We start from the raw sequence: 21,945 nt of genomic DNA, 5'->3' as shown, positions 1-21,945 counted from the left end.
GTTTGCTTGGGAAGAGAACCCCATCTGGGAGCCAGAGCACATGCAGCCAGCCCCAGACCCCCAGGCAGGCCTCTGCTGAGGAACCAGGCAGTGGATGAGACCACAACCAAGCTAGGTAGAGTTCAAGGAAGGTTTCCAGGCCCAACAGGAACTGGGGACTGCAGAAGCCCATTGTATATACATAGTAGGGACCAGGGAGAGGATTCCAGGCATAAGGCAGTAAAACCCTGATAATGGCCTCAGAACTGTGTCAACCCAGTGTCCCAGGCAGCCATTACCAGGAAATCAGGGCTGGTGTGTTTACCATCACTAGCCTGGGTCTCGGGAGCTGGGCTGGGGGATGGAAGTGGTCAGGGCCATTGTGATGGAGCAAGCTAGTTTAGGGGGCCTGGAAAGACCAGTGGAGCCTCTGAGGGTCAAGATTCATCCAGGCACTCATGAAACACACATTTATAGAATGCTTCCAGTGGGCCAGGCCCTGTTCTAGTGCAGGGGATGCAACCAATCTCTGTCTGGATGGAGCTTGCATTCTAGTGGAGGAAAACAGGCAATTTAGAAAGCAAATATACATAGGTTATCAGGGGATAGATCAGGGGCAGAAACGGGAATTGGTGTACAGAATAGTCAATAAGCCTTATTGTAAAAGTTCTAGATTGTAAGCTCTACAGCAGTCACATGTATTACCAAGTTTTAAGTGTTATTTCTAAATTCTGAGATGCTGAGCTCTTTGTGTTTAACCTGGTAGTTTCCTGGAAAGCTGGGTATCTGTGTGACACCTGAGGCTCAGAGTTAGAGTTCTGCAGCTCTGAAAACCAGTATTATTCCATACAGTAACTATTAAAGGAGCTGAAAAAGAGATTAGGCTATAATTAGAGATATGAATGAAATGAACTTGGTTAGGACCAAGATAAATTAGAATACAGGGTAAAGGATGATATTGACTGTATTTTAGAACTTCAACTTCTGTGTGCGACCAAAGTAAGAGAAGTTTATTAGGTACAAAATTTATATTTTATGTGTCACACTACCTAATTTAACCTATCTGGTCAGTTTATTTAAACAACGTAAGTACATGGAATCTAGAATAGGGAATGAGATCTTGTTATGCTGTACAGGCTAATGTAATACCCAAACATTTCCCAGAATATTTTGGGCAGAAAATAAAAGAGTATTTACAAAGTCCCCTTGAGCAACTGGGGGGAAATGTGGAACTATTAAACTTCCCTACCTGGGGAATTCCTGCTATTCTCTTAAGCAATAGGGGCTCCCAATTTAACAAGCCAAGCCCTTGATCTAGAGGCTTGCTCTTATGAAACTTATGTGTCCAATGGCAAAGCTGAGCCTACTTATAACTATGCCTAAGATTCACCCCAAGAGAACCTCTTTTGTTGCTCAGATGTGACTGTAATTCTAAGTCAACTCTGAAAATAAACTTACTACCCCACCCTTACATGGGACATGTCTCCCAGAGTGTAAATCTCCCTGGCAACGTGGGGCATGACTCCTGGGGATGAGCCGGGCCCTGGCATGGGGGGATTGAGAAAGCCTTCTTGACCGAAAGGAGGAAAAGAAATGAAACAAAATAAAGTTTCAGTGGCTATGAGATTTCAAATAGAGTTGAGAGGTCATTCTGGACCTTTTCTTATGCATTATATAGATATTCCTTTAAGTTTCTAGTGTATTAGAATAGCTAGAAGGAAATACCTGAACCCACTGAACTGTAATGTAATAGTCTTGATTCTTGACAGCTTTTATTGTATGACTGTGTGATTGTGAAAACCTTTTGACTGACACTCCCTGGATCTGGTGTATGGACAGATGAGTAATAAAATAAAGACAAAAAATAAATAAATAATAGAGGGGATAAGGGGTATGGGATGATTTGGGTGTTCTTTTTAATTTTTTTATTTATTTTATGGGGTTTTTTTGGATTAATGAAAATGTTCTAAAATTGATTGTGGTGGTAAACACACAACTATATGATGACACTGTGAGCCACTGATTGTATACCTTGGATGGATTATATGGTGTGTGAATATATCTCAATAAAATTGCATTTATTAAAAAAAGAAGAAATGAGCTGCTCAGAGATACATATGTATTGATGGCAAAGCCATGCTGGAACTCATTTTTCCTTCTTCTCAATCTGGAGATTCTAGGTGGTAGATACTGTCTAAATATTAGCTATTGCCTTCTTTTAAACTGTGATACTGGTGCTGGGCTGATTAACTATAGAAAACTATTGTTCATTTAAAATAAATTTGAATGTTATGAGAAAAAAGAAATATTTTCAGGAAAAAAAGGGCAAATATATCATCAAGCCAACAGAACCTACAGAGAAAGAAAAGGCAGGGAAGTGGGATGGCCATGGCCAGGATGAATGGGCTGCTCTTTTAAGCAGGGTGGCCAGGCCTCCCTGATAAGATGATCTTTGAGCAGAGGCCTGAATGGAAATCTGGGAGACGGACAGACCAGGACTGACTCAGGGAACGGGGAAGGCTGGTCCAGCTGCCGGGAGGACTTTGCTATCCCAGCGGGGGAGGATAGGGCTGTCTGTCGGATGCACCAGCCCGGTGCCTGGAGGAGGGCAGGGCACCAGCTCTTCTGCAAGGGAAAAAATTCAGTTTCACCAATGCTGATAAAAGAGAGGCTTCTCAGACAGAGATAACCTATGCTCCCCGTGAGAGAAGCAGAGCCCATACTTTAAGGGGCGAGAGTAAAAATAATTACCAGCACTTTGCTGATGCCATATGGAGGCCGGTGGGGTATCAGCCTGCAGTTATCACTCCATGGGGTCAGTCAAGGATTTCCATTTGACCTGTCTATTAGCCTGGGGTCTGTGGACCCCCTGCCCTTAGCCTCAGAGCAGGCTCTGGGTCCCTTGGCTTCCCAGTGGGTCATCTATCCTGCTTCCCCAATTAGAGTTCTTACTTCTTAGAAAAAAAATAAAAATAATAAGTTTAAGCTGCTTTCCACTTTAAACCAACCAGGTCTATTATTTAAAAAAAAAATAAAAAAGGAAAATAGAGAAAAGCATTAAAAATCTCCCCAATTTTGCCACCCAAAAACAACCCCTGCTGTGATGTAAGCCCCTCTGATCTTTTTATTCCATGCTTTGTTTTTGTTTGGCTTGATTTTTCTTAGGTGTGAGGATGCTGAACATACGATCCAGTAGCTTCCTTTTTTCACTTAGCTTTTTAGAATAAGCATTTTCTCATGTTATCACAAACCTTTGGGAAACATCATTTCAATAGCTGCCCGATATTCCATTGAGTACAGGCTCTCCAGTTTATTTAAACCTTCCTCTCCTCCTGCTGGGCCTGTAGATTTTTTTTTACTTTAGATTTTTTTTGTTAGTTTCTTTCTCTGTCATAAATAAAACGTCCTTTGTTTTCTCGTTCTGCTCTGTCTGGGGCCTCCTTCAATACTGAACAAGGGAAGACCAGGCCAGAGCCCTTCTGGGACGGCAGCAGCGTTCTCCAAGCAACTATGGAAGCCACGGTATTTGCCTCCAGCTGGGGCCTGGGCCCCCTGCCTGACCGTAGGACACAGTGCTGCCCTTGGAAACTCCCAGGCTGGCTGGAGGGAGGGGTTCCAGTTTGCTAATGCTGCCCTTTTGCAAAACACCAGAAACGGATTGGCTTTTATAAAGGGAGTTTATTTGGCTGCAGTCTTAAGGCCATAAAGTGTCCAAGGTAAGGCATCAACAAAGGGTACTTCACTGGAGAAAGGCCACTGGCATCCGGAAAACCTCTGTTAGCTGGGAAGGCACGTGGCTGGCATCTGCTTGTTCCCAGGTTGCATTTCAAAATGGTGTTCTCCAAAGTGTTGCTCTTGGGGTGTTTTGCCCTCTCTTAGCTGCAGCTGCTCTCCACCTGGGCCTGTGTGGCTCTTTTTAAAGTACTCCGATGATCCAATAAAGACCCACTCTGAATGGGTGGGGCAACACCTCCATGGAAATAATCCAATGAAAGTTCTCACCCACAGTTGATTGAGTCACATCTCCATGGAAACACTGAACCAAAAGGTTCCAACCTAATCAACACTAAGACATCTGCCCCCACAGGATTGCATCAAAAATATGGCTTTTTCTGGGGGACAAAATATGTACAAACCAGCACGGGAAGCATTCTGATGCCCTTCCCTATGGAATCTCTGGCACTGGGATATGGGACAGGGAGCCACATTTATGGGTCCTGGGTATGCATTTGCCAGGCACAGGACTCAGCTTTATACACATCACCTCACTGATGCCCATGAAGGTGGCACGACACCCCCATTTTACAGGTGAGGAAACTGAGGCTCAGAGAGTTTAAGGAAACTTGCCTTAATGTCAAAGTCCAAAGACCCTCAATTTTCTTAAATGTGAACTTGAACCCAGGTCTCCCCATGCCCCTGTAATGAAGCCCTGGAACCAGGGACTTGGTGTCAGCCTGTCTCCTGGGCTGCCCTCAACCCCATGTTCACCCTTGCCAATCAATTATGCTTCATCCTTGAACTCAAAGCCAATGTTCTTAAACTCTCTGACCCTCCATATCGCATCTATAAAATGGGTTTGTCACTGTCAGCCTCCTGGGGAAAAGCACCCAGCCCAGGCACGGGTGGTCGAAAGAAAGGCTGGGAAGAATCAGTGTCTTTTAAAGGGGACCACCTTGAGCCAGCTCAGGGGGTCCTCTCATACTCCTACTCCCCTTCTTCAATGTCCTGGCCCCAGAGAAGAAAGGTAGTCTGACATTTGAGCTGCAGAAGCCCCACCTTCTCTGCTAAGGTCTGGGAGTGCTCAAGATAAAGTTATTCTTATTCTGGCCCATCCAGGTTTTGAGACCCTGGGTCTCTGCGCTCCTCTTCTGGGGTGCACAGCTGAGAATTGACTGCTTTGCTGATTTGAGTTTCCCTAGTCTCAACCCAGTATGCATTTCCCAGAGTGTCAGACAGCACTGAGAAGCTGTCAGATACTGCTCAGGGTCCCCTGGAAACCAGGAGAAGGTGCAAGGGTGGGGGTTGGGGACTCCTTTATTTTACAGAGTAGGAGTAAGAGCTGCTGGGAGGGATCGGGGTTCTGAGCACTGGGCTGGGTCAGGATGCAGATATTTAGAGTCACAGACAGAGGATCTCAGGACCTCCCGCCTTGGTAATCCTGACCTGGAAGGGCCCCAGTGTCCCCCCAGAAGCCCCTGAAGCTGTGGCTCCAGCCAGGAGCAAGGCCCCAAGGCAGACGTAAGGCAGAGGCAGAGGAAAGGGAGAACAGACACAAAGGGAGGCGGGACTTGGTGCCTTCAGGAGATTAGGAGGAGGCTCTGGGGAGTGGAAGAAAGGACGGCCTGGGGGAAAGTCTCTACAAACAGCTCTGAGCCTTGGGTGTTTTGAAAAGTGGGATGTGAGTGAAAATAAAACAAAAAAATGAAAAGGTGATCAAGTTCTGAGCTGCCTTTTTGCATGCAATGTGGAGGAAGAGACATGGATTTTATACAAATAACAATAACAGCGGTCCCCGTGCCAAGCTCTGTGCAAATACTTTGCAATCATTTCTTCATCAGATCCTCAGGTCAACACTGTCAGAACGGTTAGCCCCATTATATAGATGAGGAAACTGGGATAAGACACTATAAAAATTTTAAATTACTATTTAATATTTATAAGTGTTGGTATTAATAATAACACCTACCTCTTTATTATTAAAACACTTGAGAGAAATTTAATGATGGTTAATACAATTGTTGAGCACTCACAATGCATCAGGCTCTGTAATAGGCTCTCCACTCATATTGTCCCATTTTATCCTCAAAACAATTGTGGTGGATTGCAAAACGGCCACGTTCTCCTCTTCCCTTCAATTTCTCCACCCCTTGAAGCTGGCTGTGTGACTTGCTGTGGCCAGTAGGACAGTGTTGAGCAAGGTGTAAGCAGAGGCTTGAGAAGCCCTTGTGCATCGGGTTTGTTTTCTCGTTGCTCTTGTAAATATTGCAGCTGGCACATGTGAGTAAGTCCAGGCCAGGCTGGTGCATGGCAGGAGACATGTGGCCCAGTCAGCCCAGTTACCCCAGCCAACAGCCAGCCAGCCACCCAACCTGGGAGTGAGGCCGCTGACTATCAGCTGACCACAGACGCCTGAGTGAGCCCAACCGAGCCCAGAGGGAAAACTGCCCAGCTGAACCCAGCCCAGATTGCCAATCCCCAGTCTCGAGAGCTAAAGAAATGGTGGTGTGCAATACGGTCATAGATCAATGATACAAAAATCCTGTGAGATACAAATGGTTATCGCCTTTTTGTAGTTGAGGAAACTGGAGTTCAAGGAAGTAAAGCAGCTTTTTTCAAGATCACACAGCTACAAGGTAGAGGCACTGGGGTGTCACCCCAAGACTCATTGACTCCAAATCCCACCTTCTTCATCTTTCACCCTTACGGCCCTGGGTTCTGTTCTAGCCAGAATCAGGACACTGGGGTTCCTCCCAGGAGTCTGCCCATGGGGCAATGAGTTTGGTGTTCAGCCCTCTGCTGAAAAAGTTCAGGAGATCAGCTCCTCCCCAAAATAACCACTAGCAGGCACTCAATAGTAAGTAAGGAAAGTAAGCAGTTTCCTTGTATTAATTCATTTAATTTTGAAAACAGCCTTATGCATTAAGTTCTTTACTCTGTTTTAGAAATGAGGAAACCGAGGCACAGAGACTTTAAGTAACTAGCTCAGGGTTGCATGCCAATAAATGACAGAGCCCATTCAACCCAGGGCTGCTGTACAGTGTCAGGGGAGATGGATCGACCATGAGGACGGGAAGGGCTTTGCTTCCTGCCCTCCTACACCTTGGGAACTGCAGGGTGGGTGGATGTTCAAACTACATGTGCACTCCCCGTGAGCAGAGGCCTTGACTGTCTCGCTCAGGGGTCTTCTTCATCTCGATGTCCCCTGTGTATGGCCCAGGACCTGGCTCAGCACCGGAGCTCAGTGACTGTAAGAAAGAATAAAAATGGTAAGTGCCACCCACTCCATGAGATGACCTGGTTTTCAGCCTGCTCGGACCCTTGATCTTTCTGATTTTTTTTTTTTTTTTTTTGACTCCCAAGAACCTCCTGGGATGAGTTGGTTCCTGGGGGATGAGGGCTGGAAATCCAAAATCCTGAGGCCACTTGCCATAAGCCACAGCTCTTGTAATTGCTGTACCCAAGACTTGTAGTCACTTAGATCTTTATTGGGAGATTTGAGATCTGGCATAGCCCCATTTGACTGATAAAATAAATGAAGCTCGGGGAGATCACGCAGCTGTCAGGCAGACACTCATCCTTCAGACCTAGAAAGTGTGGTTCCTCTCAACTTTCCTCTGACACTCGCCACCCCTCGGTCAGGACCCAGCCCTAAACACAACCCCATCTCCCCCTAGCCCAGCCTCTACCTGCAGGTCTGCTGGCCCCGTGACTCCCTGAGGACAGGGACGATGTCCTGCTTGTCCCTGCACTTGGTGTTGAAACCGAGAAGAGACAACGAGTGATTATGATCACTGAATCGTTGTATGGGCTGCCTTTTCACTTTTGAGTATATTGTAGGACAGTCAAAAGTAAATACCTGAATTGACTGGAATGCATCAAACTGTAACCCAGATGTCTTGATCTTTGACTCTATCTTTTCCTCATGATAACTTGAGACTGGCCCTGCTTGTACACTTCATCCTATTTTAGAACTTTGAAGTCTTGTGATCACTAGACAGCTCCTTAATATTTATTAATGAAGGAACTTGAGTAGCCCAGAACTAACTCACCCCAATTCCTAGGCTGTCTTACTAGACAAAGCTAGATCTAACCAAAATTGGCCTGCCTGACATGTTCAGTAGCTTAAATCTTAACCTATAGGTGACCTATACTTCATTATAATACTAAAAATCACATTCATCATCATAAGGCCACCATTTTCTTATATGTGTTCTGTGACTAAGCATGTAATCAAACTGTGCAAGCCCAATAATTAGATCATCTCTAACTTCATCTTGAGCCATTGTACTCATTATCCTAAAACCTGCCCATCTCTTGATACTACAAAACTCTCAGAGTTACTGCAATTCTGAGAGATGGATTTTAGACCCATAGGCTATCTGTTCTCCGTGCTTCGCACTTGGCAATAAACTCTCCTTTTGAAACCCCAGTGTCTCTGGAATTGGTCATTTATTTGTACACATCAGCAGAGAACTGCCTCATTTGGCCCCTAACAGGTCCCAGCACAGAGCCAGGCACACAGCACATCTCAGAGGAAGCCGCAGCCAAGCTGTGTCTTCATGTGCAATGCAAAGTCGCACGCCTCCATTGAGTTTTCAGCACTGCCCCTAATCCACCATACTGTGCCAAATCCACCAAGCTGCCCCCAGTCCACCAAGCTGCCCCCAATCCACCACACTGTGCCAAATCCAGCAAGTTGTCCCCAATCCTCCATGCTGCCCCTAATCCACCACACTGCCCCCAATCCACCAAGCTGCCCCCAGTCCACCAAGCTGCCCCAATCCTCCATGCTGCCCCAATCCACCAATTGGTGGATGCTGCCCAGCTGCCTTGCTTCCCAGTCTCCAAGAGGACTGTTTCAGACCTTCTTTCCTCTCTTCAAATACCCCCTGTGGCAGACAATGTGGGGCAACGTATAACCCCTGAGCTCTTACATTGCTGAGCAACCCTGCTCGCCTCCAGTCCTCAGCACCTGCCCGAGGCTGCAGAAGGAGCTCTCCCTACACAAGGGGCAGGCTGGAACTGCCTGGAGACTTAGCACCCCCTGGAAGTACCCTGAACCCACGACCGACAGGAGTTGGTGTCTAAATACCCCAGCTCCCTCAGTCCTCAGCTGAGATAACCCGGAGGCTCATGTTCAGCACTGGCTCCCAGGCCCCACAGTAGGATTGAGCTCCAGTTTCCCACAGTGAACTAGCTTGATAGCACCCCCTTAATAAAAGCTTAAATATGATGCTCCCGCCTGCTTCTCTTCCTCCCTGAGAATGGCAGTGGGCTCCTCTCCTCTTGGACCCTTCTGCTCTTACCTTCTTTAGGACCTCGTGCCACAGACTACCCTTCTCTGGCATTAGCAATTTCCCCTTAACTCCTGGGTAGTTCTCAGTAGCATTCAAATGGGCCTAGCATCTTCCAGCTTAAAAGAAAAGCCATTTTCACACAATCTGCCTGATTGAGCAGTTTTTTAAAATTGTGAATATACTTTTCAAGGTTAACAACATTATACAAATAAAATGTGCCTCTGTTTGCAGTGAGTGTCAAAGTGATGTTGCTTCTTTGTGTTCTTGAAAACAGTTTCTCTTCTAAAGATTTCTGATTATTTCTCCAGGAATCATGTTTATACTATCACATTCAGCATCTTTACTTTGTGGATAGTATCAGGGTTAGCTTTATCCCAGCCTTAATTTGAATCATAATAAATCCTGTGTTAATTAAAAAAAAAAAAAAAAATCTCCTGTTAGAGAATGCTACCCACCTGGTGTGAAGGAGCCAAAATTAGGCACCAACCATACCCTGGGACCCAGCTGTTAACTTCTTGGATTGTATCAAAAAACATAAAAACCCATATCTGGTATTTTTCAGCCCCTTGTGTTCACCTCCCAAGCCTGGTCTCTCTCCCCTTGACACAGGGATGGGGGTGATGGCACATTAGGGCAACATCAGACTTCAAGAAAATCCAGGCAGCTAACATCTTAGCAAAAATTTTCTTTGACTTTAGAAAATGAGCCTTGCAAATATAAGGAAGTTCTCTGCTCTGTCAGTACTGGTAATTAGGAATGTGCCTTAAGCAGAAAGACACACTGGTATTCATTCATTCTGGAAAGTTCAGCAAACAAGCAGCACCCAAGCTCAGTGAGATACTTTGGGGCAAGAGAATCTTCCTGACTCCAGAGAATCTGATGAAGACCCACTTTCTCAATGACACTAACATTCCCTTTCCTTACCGTGGCAAAAGAAAGGAAAAACACACTCTCTGTTCTCTATACCTCCATCCTCACACTAAATTAATCACTTTTGGTGTTTTGACAGAAATATAGTTTGGAAATGGCCGAGGAATAAAACATGTTAATGATTGTGTTACCCTGTAGGTCCTAATTACGCACTTATAGTAACATGGAACTGAGTGATGATAATTACATAGTAATAATCTGCCAAGATGCGCAATGCCCAGGGCAGACACTGTATTTAAGGAGCACCAATTAAATTTACACATGGGATGAGCAGAGGAGAGTGGAGGCTTGGAAGACCAGCGCTTGGGTGTAAAGCCAACAGCAGGAGAGGCTGCTGAGCATTCCCTGTCAGGAGGCAGCCGGGTCTGGAGAAGGAGTGATGCGGCAGCAAAGTGCCACAATTTGACCAACATGCACTTGACCCTTCACTCATTGGAGGTTTATTAAACTCTCAACTCCCTGCAGGACTGAGTTATGGCCATGAACAGATTGGGCACATTCTTCTGGGAAAGGCGAGGAAAAAAAATGGGTGAACAGCTACATAAAATGACGGCCAACTGACATAAATACAGAGCGGGAAATAAACGTAGGACTGTGATGAGAACAAGATGGTTCTCAGGGTGACTTCTCCAAGAAGGCGGCATTTAAGCGGAAAGTTGAGTAGAACTTGGCCTAAGGAGAGTGAATGAGCAGGAGGAGGAGCATTCTGGGGTCAGAGGACACCAGAGCAAAGGTCATATGGGTTAGCACCCAGAAAAGGCCAGGGAGGAGGTAGGAAGGGTGAGTGGGAGCCAGCTCATGAGTGGGTGGATTTTCTTCTCAGCCCGATGAGAAGCCTTCAGAAGTCTGTTTTGCCTTTTTTTAAATAAACTTTTAAATTCTAAAATAGTTTCAGATGTACAGAAAAGTTGTGAGAATAGTAGAGCTCCCCTATACCCCATACCCAGTTTCCCATATTAACAATGGATACATTATCATTAAAGTCCACCCTTTATTCAGATTTCCTTAGTTTTTCTCTAATGTCCTTTTTCTGTTCTGGGAAGCCATCCAAACTACCACGTTATTTTTAGTCATATTTGTCCTTGGGCTCTTCTTGACTATGACAGTTTCTCAGACTTTTCTTGCTTTTGATGACTTTGACAGTTTTGAAGAGTGCTAGTCATGTATTTTGTAGACTGTCCTTTAATTTGGGTTTGTCTGATTTATTTCTCATGGTTAGGCTGGGGTTATGGGTTTCAGGGGAAGAAGACTACAGAGGCCAGCTGCCATCCCATCACAGGATATCAAGGCTACTTGCTATCAACATGACTTGTCACTGCGGATGTTGACCTTGATCACCTGGCTGAGGTAGTGTTTGTTGGATTTCTCCCCTGTGAAATTACTTTTCCCCTTTCCGTACTGTCCTCTTTAGAAGGAAGCCATGCACAACCATACTTAAGGGGTGGGGAGTTCGTTCCACCTCTTTGAGAGGGGAGTGTGTCCACAAATCATTGGGAATTCTCTATGAGTGATTTATCTTTTCTTCCCCATTTGTTTACTTGTTTAATCAGTTTTTTAGGATATGATATCAGGGATATTTATTTTACACTTTGGGTTATATTTCCATTGGGAGCTCTTTCAATTGCCTCCTGTGTCCCTTTGACATATCTTCACCATTTTGTTTGCTGAGCACTTTCTTACTCTCTAGCTTCTTGCTCCCTGTGGCTTTCTCTCTGTCTGAATTTCATTCTGCATACAAAGGACTCCAGTAATAGAATTAAGACCCATTCTGATTAACTGAAGTTACCTCATCAGAAGGTCCTACTTAACAATGGGTTCACACCCGCAGGAATGGGTTAACTTTAAGAACATGTTTTTTCTGGGGCACCTACAGCTTCAAACCACCACACCGATGCTCCAGGCTCATCTTGTAGATTCCCTGCTCCAGCCATTTCCCCCGAGGAGCCCTAGTTCCTTATATTAGAGAATGATATGAGAAGCCAAGATTTGGGTGTTGGGTGCTCAGAGGTTTTTAATCACAAGTGTGGCATGATCTGATTTCAGTTTTAAAGGCATCCCTCTGGCTTCTGTGGGGAGACTGTATTGGTGGGTGGCCATAAAGGAAGCTGGGGTACCAGTTAGGGGTGGGTGTTGTGGTCATCCAGGTGAGAGGCGATGGACAGAGGGGCAGCTGGAGAAGAGCCCTTCCAGTGGCCACAAATCAGATTGCTCTTCTGATTGCTTCCAGATTGCTCTATTGCCCAGTCTTCTCAACCCCCTCAGCCTGCATCTACTCCCTGGTCTCTCCAATACATCCCTTTCCACTTCAGTTATCCTGGATTGATTTCTGTTGCTTACAACCAGGCACACTAACCGATAGTTTGGCAACTCTCACCTGTGACCTCTATAGTGTGCTTCTAGAAGGCAGGGGCTGGGCCGTGTTCATTTCCCAAACTTTCATATCAACCACTCTCAGGAAATATTTGAGCTGAATTTGTGCTAGTCAGTGAATAAAACAGTTGGCCGCACACTGGAGCACCATAAACAGGGCTACAGGGGGCACCATGGTAACCCACTTAAGAAAATAAACTGTTGCAAGTTCTTTCTCCACATTCATTTGCATGGAAACAATTAGTGTGCTAATTAAAATTGAGTCTTATCTGTTCATTAAAGTAGGCCCAGCAGGACCTCCAGTTGGCAAGATTTTGTTGGCAGAAAGTTCAAGGTTCTTTGCTAGTAGAAAAGAAGCCATTTTCATTTCTCTTCAAATGCTTAATAATTCAGGTGACTTCTGAATTTGGCTGCCCCTCAGTTCCAGAGCTTTGGCGTTGCAAGACTGGCAGGCACCTGTCAATCAAAGCCCATATCAGAACTCAAATGGGAGAGAATTTGTAATCCTTCTCCAGGCCTGGCCTGGCTGGAGTTCACCTGGCTCCATAAAGGAAGAGTTCGTAGCTCAAATTAATAGTATAAACAAGATTTCAGATGGGAATGTTTAACCTGCTTAAGAGAACACACTGCTTTCAAGCAATTAGGACTATTTGCACACAATGAATGAGCTAATTGCAGATAAGCCTTATTTCTGCATCAAGAGGGATCCAGCAGGACAAGTACTTCCCAACACTTTGCCAACGGTTAGCTTGTATCACCACATGTTCTTGAAAGGAATAATGTCTCAATTCACTGAAACAATTCCCTATATTCAGATTTCAAAGTAATTCTCAGTTAGGTCTTAATTTCAGCATCTATAAAATGGGGGGATTACTTACCTCTTAGGGACGTTGTGAAGAGTTAAGGAGTGAATTTATGTCCATAAATGGGAGCTAGATTCACTTTGGCCTTTCCCCAAATTTGGGCAAATGAGGAGGCAGACTCTTGGCTCGGCAGCTGATGGGGGCCCAGCTGGCGTTGCGCCCACCCGTCCGGCCCCACCCTTCTAAGGGAGAGTACCCCTGACCTTCACTCGGGGCGCTGCTACCAACGGCTGTGCAACCCGGGGCAAAACTGAACTTCAAATGTTTCTCTGTGAAATGAGCTGAGTGAATTCACTTTGTGATTTTAAACATAAAAAAAAAAAAATTAATACATGTCTTTGCTTGCATATTTTCCAAGTGGAACCACAACAGGTCTGGCCCAGAGTTCTACTGGGTTGAGAGGGGTCAAGCCCAGGCAGGCCCCCAGCTGAGCTTCTCCCTTAACCGTGGTGGGACCGTGGAGCAAAGACCACAGAACTCTGGGAACCCAGATGGAAAATCATTCCTTTCCACCATCATTCATTCCACAAGAACTACTAAGCACCCACCACAGGTTGCACGTTGTTTCTTAGGAACTGCAGGAAAAGAAATGATTAGTCAATGAAAAGGATGATTTGGGATGCTGAGAAATGCAGTAAAGCCAATAAAATAGGGTGATCCTTTGGGTTCCCAAGAAGTGGACCCTAAGGAAAGGATTGAATGCAAATAGTTCCTTGAGGAGGTGATTCCAGGAAACATGGATAGGGAAGTGGGGAGTGAGACAAGGAAGGGAAGAGTTTCTATAAATGGTGAGTGAGCAGGCTCCTAATGTGGGCAACTGGAGCTCAAGCACGTCGGGGAATTCCGGGACCCAGTGTAGAGCATGCCTCAGAGTTTGCCCACTTGAGGGGTAAGGAAATTAGAGCATTTATTCACAACGCCCATCACTGAATGCTCCTGGGGGAAGGGGGAAGGGAGAAGAGATCCCCTGGCCTGCTGCCTGGGGGCAGAGACAAAGTCGCTGGCAGCCAGAAGTCAGGCCAGCACACCCTGAAAGGGTTAAGGCTGAGGGGTGTCCCTCCAGAGAGTATGTGGGGAGGGGACACCATTTCAGGGGTTCTCAACTCCACTGCCAACGTTGCCCCCAACTGGAATTCTTTTTTGGGGTAGGGGAGGGGAGACACACTATTATGCCTAGTTTCTCTTTTCCTTTTGGAGTATTTTTAATGTACAGAAGGCTTGCAAAAATAGTACAAAAAAAGTTCTTTTCTGAACATTTCTGAATCTTTTTTTCCTGAGGGTGGATAGGTGACAGGATGCTTCATCACCCCCAAATTATTTAGTAATTTATGCCCTGCGAATAAGGACATTCTCCTACACAACCACAACGCAACCGTCGAAATCAGGAAATTAATATTGAACCATTCCTCTTTCTCTGACTTTCATGACCTTGAGGCATTTGAAGATTTCAAGCCAGATATTTTGTAAAATGTCCCTCAATTTAGGTTTGTCTGCTGTTTCCTCATGAGTAGATCCAAGGTAACCCATTTTGGCAGGAATACCCGAAAAGTGCTGCTGTGTTCTCCTCACTGCACCCTATCAGGCAGCACACAATTTTGATTCATCCCATGACTCATGATGCTAATCACTTGGTGAAAATAGTGCCTGCCAGATTTCTCCATGTAAAGTTACTTTTTTCCCCTTTGTAGTTAATAAGTATTTTGTGGTGACCCTTTGAGACTATGTAAATATCCTGCTCATCATCAAATTTTCACCCACTGATTTTTTGCATCCACTGATATTTCTTGGCAGAATTAATTATTACTATGATGGTTGCCAAATGATGGTTTTCGAATTCCACCATTTATTTTAATGTATTAGTTGGCTTTCTACTGTAAGAGTTTTCACGTTTCCCCAGTTATTTATTCATTCATTTATTTAATATCAGTGTGGCTGATGGGTTCCTATTTTAGTCAATAAATTGTAATCTATTATTTCGATGTTCAGATTATCCCAGATCTGGCTAGAAGAAGTCCCTTCAATCTAGCTTCTGGGTCCCGTTTTGGCTTGTGCTCATTGTATGTTGAGCATTTCCTTGTTTCTAGCGTAACAAGACATTCTAGGCTAATCTTGTATTTTCTCTGCCCAGAGCTAGAAGTAGCTGTTCCTCCAAGGAGCCCTGGCTCCTTTCAGTGGAGAGCAGTGTTCAGAAACCAACATCTGGGCATTCAGTGTGCTCACTGCTCTTGGAGAGTTAGTACTTTCAGGCCCATCAATGACCACATGCATTTACCTCTATATTTACATCTTTATCTATAAAAACATGATACCTCCAATTCCAATCCAATACCAAAGAGTTTACTCTAGTTTTTCTCCCTTTCCATATTTGTAATTTCCTTCTCTGACTTTGAGAAACCTGACTCTCATTATCCTGCATATTTTCACTTATTGGATCATTCCTTCTGTAGGTCATTGTTCCAGTTTGCTAATGCTGCCATGATGTAAAATACCAGAAACGGATTGGCTTTTATAAAGGAGGTTTATTTGGTTACAAATTTACAGTTCTACAGCCATAAAAGTGTCCAAACCAAGGCATAAACATGAGTATACCTTCCCTGGAGAAAGGCCATTGGCGTCTGGGAAACCTCTGTTAGCTCAGAAGCATGTGGCTGGTGTCTGCTTATTCCAGGTTGCGTTTCAAAAGGGTGTTCTCCAAAATGTCAGCATCAGCTTTCAATGGCTGTCTTCAAAATGCCTCTCTAAGCTGCAGCAGCAAGCTCCTTCTGTCTGTAAGCAACTCTATAGGACTCCAATGATTAAATCAAGTCCCATGCTGAATGGATGGGGCCACACCTCCATGGAAATAAATAAATCAGAGTTATTACCTACAATTGGGTGGGTTACATCTCCATGGAAACAACTTAATCCAAAGGTTCCAACCTAACCAACACTAATACATTTGCCCCCACAAGATTGCATTAAAGAACATGGTGTTTGGGGGGACATAATGCATCCAAACCAGCAGTCATTAATCTCCATTGCCACTATTTCACCAATGTCAGACATCCCCACCCCACCCCCATGCAAACCTGCACTTCTCTTTACTTAAGCTCCAATGCTTCCCAGCAGCCTGCCAAGCCACCAGCCCTGACCATTCAGATATCCACTTGCTTGTCCCAACCTGATGGCTTTTGGGCCATGATATTCAACAAGGCAGGAAACAAGAAGGAAGATACCAACTGGAATTTTGTTTCTGACATTGCATCCTGTCTTAGGTTGGGTTCTCTAGAAGCAGAGCCTGAGATGGGAATGTGTATCCATGTGACTTACTGAAGAAATGCTCTCAGGAGAGATTAGTAAGGGGACAAGGGAAGCAGGAGAGAGGAAAATAAGGAACCCCAGAAGACTACGGTTTCAGCTGAAGTCTAGCTTTCCCTTGGTCCCACAGAGAGTTCTGGAGCATAGCCCCTCACCAGTTAGTCTCAGGGAACAGCTGTAACTGCAGGCAGGGTGGTTTCAGTCACCCAGGGGCAATCCTCTGGGGAAGGCTGCAATGTGAGTCATTCAGAGAAGCCCTGCAGGACCTGGTGGGTCGGAGACCTAACAGTAAAGAGGATCCCAAGGGACCTGGGTGGGGCACCAACAGTCTCTGCTACACATAAATTTTCTCTTATTTTGAAGAGAGCAAAGAATTCCATTCTGGACACGCTAGACCAAGGGTAGGTAAAGTTTTCTATAGAGAGCGGATAGGAAATACTTTAGGCTTTGAGGGCCATGTTGTCTCTGTCACAACTACTTAACTGGATCCCTGTAGCACTCAAACAGCTGTATTCAATATGTAAGCAAACGAGAATGGTTGTGTTCCTATAAAACTTTATTTACAAAAACAGAATTTGGCCTGTGGTTCATAGTTTGCTGATGCAACCTCTCCTGCCAGGTTTTGATCCCAAACAAGTCCAGGCACTTTGTGGTCATCAGTTTCTGAATGTTCCCCCTAAAACACCAGGTTTGAACTGTCACCACTTTCATTGTTTTCCAAGGTGTAAGCAGGGCTATCAAATACAGGGGATTTCAGGTAGATGAAATCATAGCTCTAAATTTTCTGAGCTATTTGAGATCTGGAACCGGATTAAGGGGCAAATTGGTCAGTCACGGGCCCAGAACTCTCTAAAAGACATGAACACATCATTAGAATCATAAGGAGGAGATAACTGAACACACAGAACCCCTCTCAGGGAAGGGCTAAATTTATTTATTCTATTGTTCATTCCACAGATGTTCGTTGAGTGCCACAGTGCTAGGCACTACTAATCTAATGGAGAACCCAACAGGCACAGTCCCTTCTCTTACGGAGCTTATCATCAAGTGGCAGGGCAGACATCAACCAAACAGATCCACCAATAAATGTGAAATTGTAACTGTGAGCTCAGTAGGAAGGATCAGTGGGAATAAAGTAGGTAAAAAGATCCTTTATTCCAAAGGGATCAGTAGGAATAAACTAGGTAAAAAGTAGAAGGAACAGTGCTACAGACAAAGGAAACAGATTTGCAAAATTCCTGTGGCAAGAGGGAGTAGGAGAGCCTGAAAGCCCACCATGCCTGGAGCAAAAGGATTGAATGGGGTAAGAGGAGACAGAAGAGCTGGGGGGGTTTGGGGGAGATTGGTCACACTGGCTGGTCACACTTGATAAGGTGTTGTAGTTATGCTGTTTAACAAACCTCCACAAAACTGAGTGGCTTAAAAAGACAACAATGTTTATTTTGCTCAGACATCTGGGATTTGGGCAAGGATTGGCAGAGACAGCTTGACTCTGCTCTAGTCAACGTTCTTCTGGGGTGGCTTGAGGGCTGGAGGCTGAAATCTCTAAAGGCTTGTCCACCCACACGTCTGACAGTGATGCTGGCTGTCAGCTGGTATCTTAGCTGATGCTGTCAGATAAAACACCTACACGTGGCCTCTCCAGGTGACCTGGGCTTCCTCGCAGCATTGCAGCTGAGTTCTAAGGGCCAGTATCCTGAGAGACACACAGAGCCCCAGGCAGAAGCTGCGTTGCCTCCTTTGATCTCGCCTTCGAAATTACACATTTTTGCTGCATTCTAGTCTAGATACAAATCACTAAGTCAAGTTGGTTGATAGTGTTACTCAAGTATTCTGTATCTGCACGGATTTTTTATCTACTTATTTTATCAATTACTGAGATAAGCTTTATATTAGTTTTCTATTGCCGCTGTAACAAATTATCACAAACTTAGCTTACAACAATAAAAATTTATTGTGTTTTAATTCTGCAGCTCAGAAGTCTGGCATGGACCTCATTGGCCTAAAATCAAGGTGTCAGTACCCTGGAGGTTCTGGGGGGGATAACATTTCCTTGCCTTTTCTGGCTTCTAAAAGCCACCTGCATTTTTTGGTTTGTGGCTCCTTTCTCCGTCTCCAAAGCCAGCAGCAGCAGGTTGAGTCTGTCTCACATCACATCACTCCAATATTCTCTTCGACTTTTAAAGACCCTTGCTAACACAGTTGCCCATCCAGATGATCCAGGCTAATCTCCCTGTTTTAAGGTCAGCTGATTAGCAAACAATTTCATCTGCACCTTAAATCTCCTTTGTCATGTAAAGTAACATATTTGCAGATTTCAGGGATTAAGAAATAGACATCTTCCATTATTCTGCCTTCCACAGGAGTGCTGAAATCCCTATAATTATGTATTTGTATTTCTCCTTGCAGATCTATCCATTTTTACTTTATGTATTTTAAACTCTGTTATTAGTTGTACTCACATTTCAGATTGTTACAGTCTCTTGATGAATTAGCCCCTTTGTCATTAGGAAGAGTTCCTCTTTATCTTTGGTGATATTTCTCCTTTTGAAATCTACTTTGTCTGGTAGTAATATAGCCATTCCAGCTTTCTTTTGCTTGGTGTTACCATGTTATAGCTTTTTCCAGACTTCTACTTTTAACTTGTGTCTTTATATTTAGAACAGTTTCCTTGTAGACAGCATTTAATTAAGTTTTCCATTCTTTTTAATTCACTCTGACAATCTCTGACTTTTAATTGGCTTATCTAGACCATTTATATGTAATGCCATTATCAGTATGGTTGGGTTAAATATGCCATCTTGCTATTTTTTTCCATTGGTTTCATCTGTTATTTGTTCCTTGTTTGTTCTTTTCCTGCCTGCTTATGGACTATTTTTTATGATTCCATCTTATCTCCACTATTGGCTTATTAGCAGTTTTTCTTTGTTTGATTTTTAAAGGTTGCTCTAGAGTTTACAATATGTATGTCTAACTTATGAAAAAGAATATTACATTACTTCACATATAGTATAAGAACTGTAAAGCAGTGTACTTTCATTCTACCTTCCTGTCCTGTGCTCTCTTCATGCATTTTACTTCCACAGATGTTATAACACATTGGTGATTTTTTATTTTTTATTTATTTATTTATTTTTGGCTGGGTGTACTTTATTGATGGTACACGACAGAGTAGGGCTGTCAGCCCCTCCCCTTCCTCAGGGGGTCTGGGATGGAAGCTGTGGAGGATGGGTGGTGCTCAGCATCGGGAGATCGATTTGGGGCCAGGACTCCCCAGCAGCTGACAGCCTCTGTCCCTCTCATGCTGTCACTGGGGCTGGTGGTCCAGGGGCTCTTACTCCTTGGAGGCCATGTAGACCATAAGGTCCACCACCCTATTGCTGTAGCCAAATTCATTGTCATACCAGGAAACGAGCTTGATGAAGTGGTCGTTGAGGGCAATGCCAGCCCCAGCATCAAAAGTGGAAGAGTGAGTGTCATTGTTAAAGTCGCAGGAGACAATCCAATCTTCAGTATAGCCCAGGATGCCCTTCAGGGGGCCCTCTGACGCCTGCTTCACCACCTTCTTGATGTCATCGTATTTGGCTGCTTTCTCCAGCCAGGTCAGATCCATGACAGACACATTGACGGTGGGGACACAGAAGGCCATGCCAGTGAGCTTTCCATTCAGCTCCAGGATGACCTTGCCCACATCTTGGCAGCACCAGCAGATGCAGGGATGATGTTCTGGGCAGCCCCATGGCCGTCACACCACAGTTTCCCAGAGGGGCTATCCACAGTCTTCTGGGTGGCAGTGATGGCATGGACGGTGGTCATGAGCCCCTCCATGGTGCCAAAGTTGTCATGGATGACCTTGGCCAGGGGTGCCAGGCAGTTGGCGATACAGGAAGCTCTGCTGATGATCTTGAGGGAGTTGCCATACTTCTCATGGTTCACACCCATCACAAACATGGGGGCATCGGCCGAAGGGGCAGAGATGATGACTCTCTTGGTGCCACCCTTCAAGTGAGCCCCAACCTTCTCCAAGGTTGTGAAGACACTGGTGGACTCCACAACATATTCAGCACCAGTGTCATCCCATTTGATGTTCTCGCTCCTGGAAGATAGTAATGGGATTCCCACTGATGACAAGCTTCCCATTCTCAACCTTGATGGTACCTTTGAATTTGCCATGGGTGGAATCATACTGGAACATGTAGACCATGTAGTTGAGGTCAGTGAAGGGGTCATTGATGGCCACAACCTGCACTTTGCCAGAGGTTATAGCAGCCCTGGTGACCAGGCACACAATACGGCCAAATCCGTTTATTCCAACCTTCACCGTCGTGTCTCAGAGATGCGGCTGGCACTGCACAAAAAGATGCACCTGTCTGGCAAGCGGGCAGGATCAGAGAGCCACATGGGTCATTATATTTACTTTAAACTATTATCTCTTGAGATTTTTAAATTATAAACATATATTGTTTTATAGTTATCCTCACATGTACATACTTGCACTTTTCATTCCTTTATATGGATCCAAATTTCATCTGGTGTTATTTTTTCTTCTGCGTGAAGAATTTGCTTTAACATGTCTTATAATTCAAGGCTACTGGTCTTGCAGTTCAAGCCTCAACTTTTGTTTGTCAAAAATAAACACTTCATTTTGCCTTTATTTTTTGAAAACTTTTTCAGTAAGTATAGAATTATAAGTTGATAAGTTTTTTTCTTTCAGTACTTCAAACACTTTCGTGTTTTCTGGATTGTATAACTTCTAATGAGAAGTCTGATTTCATTCTGATTTTCATCTGCTGTATGAAGTGGGTCCTTTTTTCTCTGACTACTCTTAAGATTTCCTCTTTATCATTGATTTTTAGTCATATTATTATGTTGTACTTTATCTTAGTTCTCTTTTAATGTTTGTTCTCCTCAGGGAGTTCATTAAGCTTCATTGATCTGTGGGTTTATAGTGTTCATCAAATTTGAAAAATTTTGACCAATATTTCTTCAAATACTTTCTATTCATCCTCTTCCTTCTGTATCTCCAATTCCTCATACGTTAGACCACTTGATATTCTCCCACAGGTCGCCAATGCTCCATTGGGGGTGGGCAGTCTTTTTCTCTGTGTATTTCTGTTACCAGAGCTCAGCCAACACTGGAGCCAAGCACCACTCCAGGCTTGGAGTCTGACTGTGAGAAAGAATAAGGACAAGAGAGTCCAGAAGCTGCCAGTGGTTAAGTTTATTAAAGAGATAGTACACAGTGGAGGTGTCACTGTGGGAGTGATCAAGAGAGAGATAATCTCCAAATTAATTTTTGTGTGGGGGTTGATCTGCTGGCCTGTTGCTATGCTGTAAGCTTAAGCGAGGTGTGGAAATTCCTCAACCCCCTTCTTGCATACCCCTCCTTTCTTCCTCTCTCTGTTTGCCTTAGCCATTTCTGAGAAGTGGGGCAGCTTGCTTCCTACACCATGTGTGTTCCACTTTGCATTCAAGCTGTTTCCTATGCT

At 44.5% G+C, this 21,945-nt stretch overlaps 1 pseudogene; it reads right to left on the bottom strand.

The window, feature by feature from the left end:
* Positions 1-19,790: 19,790 nt before the first annotated feature.
* On the bottom strand, positions 19,791-20,771 carry LOC119527870 (annotated as a pseudogene).
* Between the last annotated feature and the right edge of the window lie 1,174 nt (positions 20,772-21,945).

This window comes from Choloepus didactylus, chromosome 2 (genome assembly GCF_015220235.1).
Source record: "Choloepus didactylus isolate mChoDid1 chromosome 2, mChoDid1.pri, whole genome shotgun sequence".
Taxonomy (NCBI): domain Eukaryota; kingdom Metazoa; phylum Chordata; class Mammalia; order Pilosa; family Megalonychidae; genus Choloepus; species Choloepus didactylus.
Note: the sequence above shows the minus strand (reverse complement) of the source record. Positions and strands in the feature narration are given on the sequence as shown.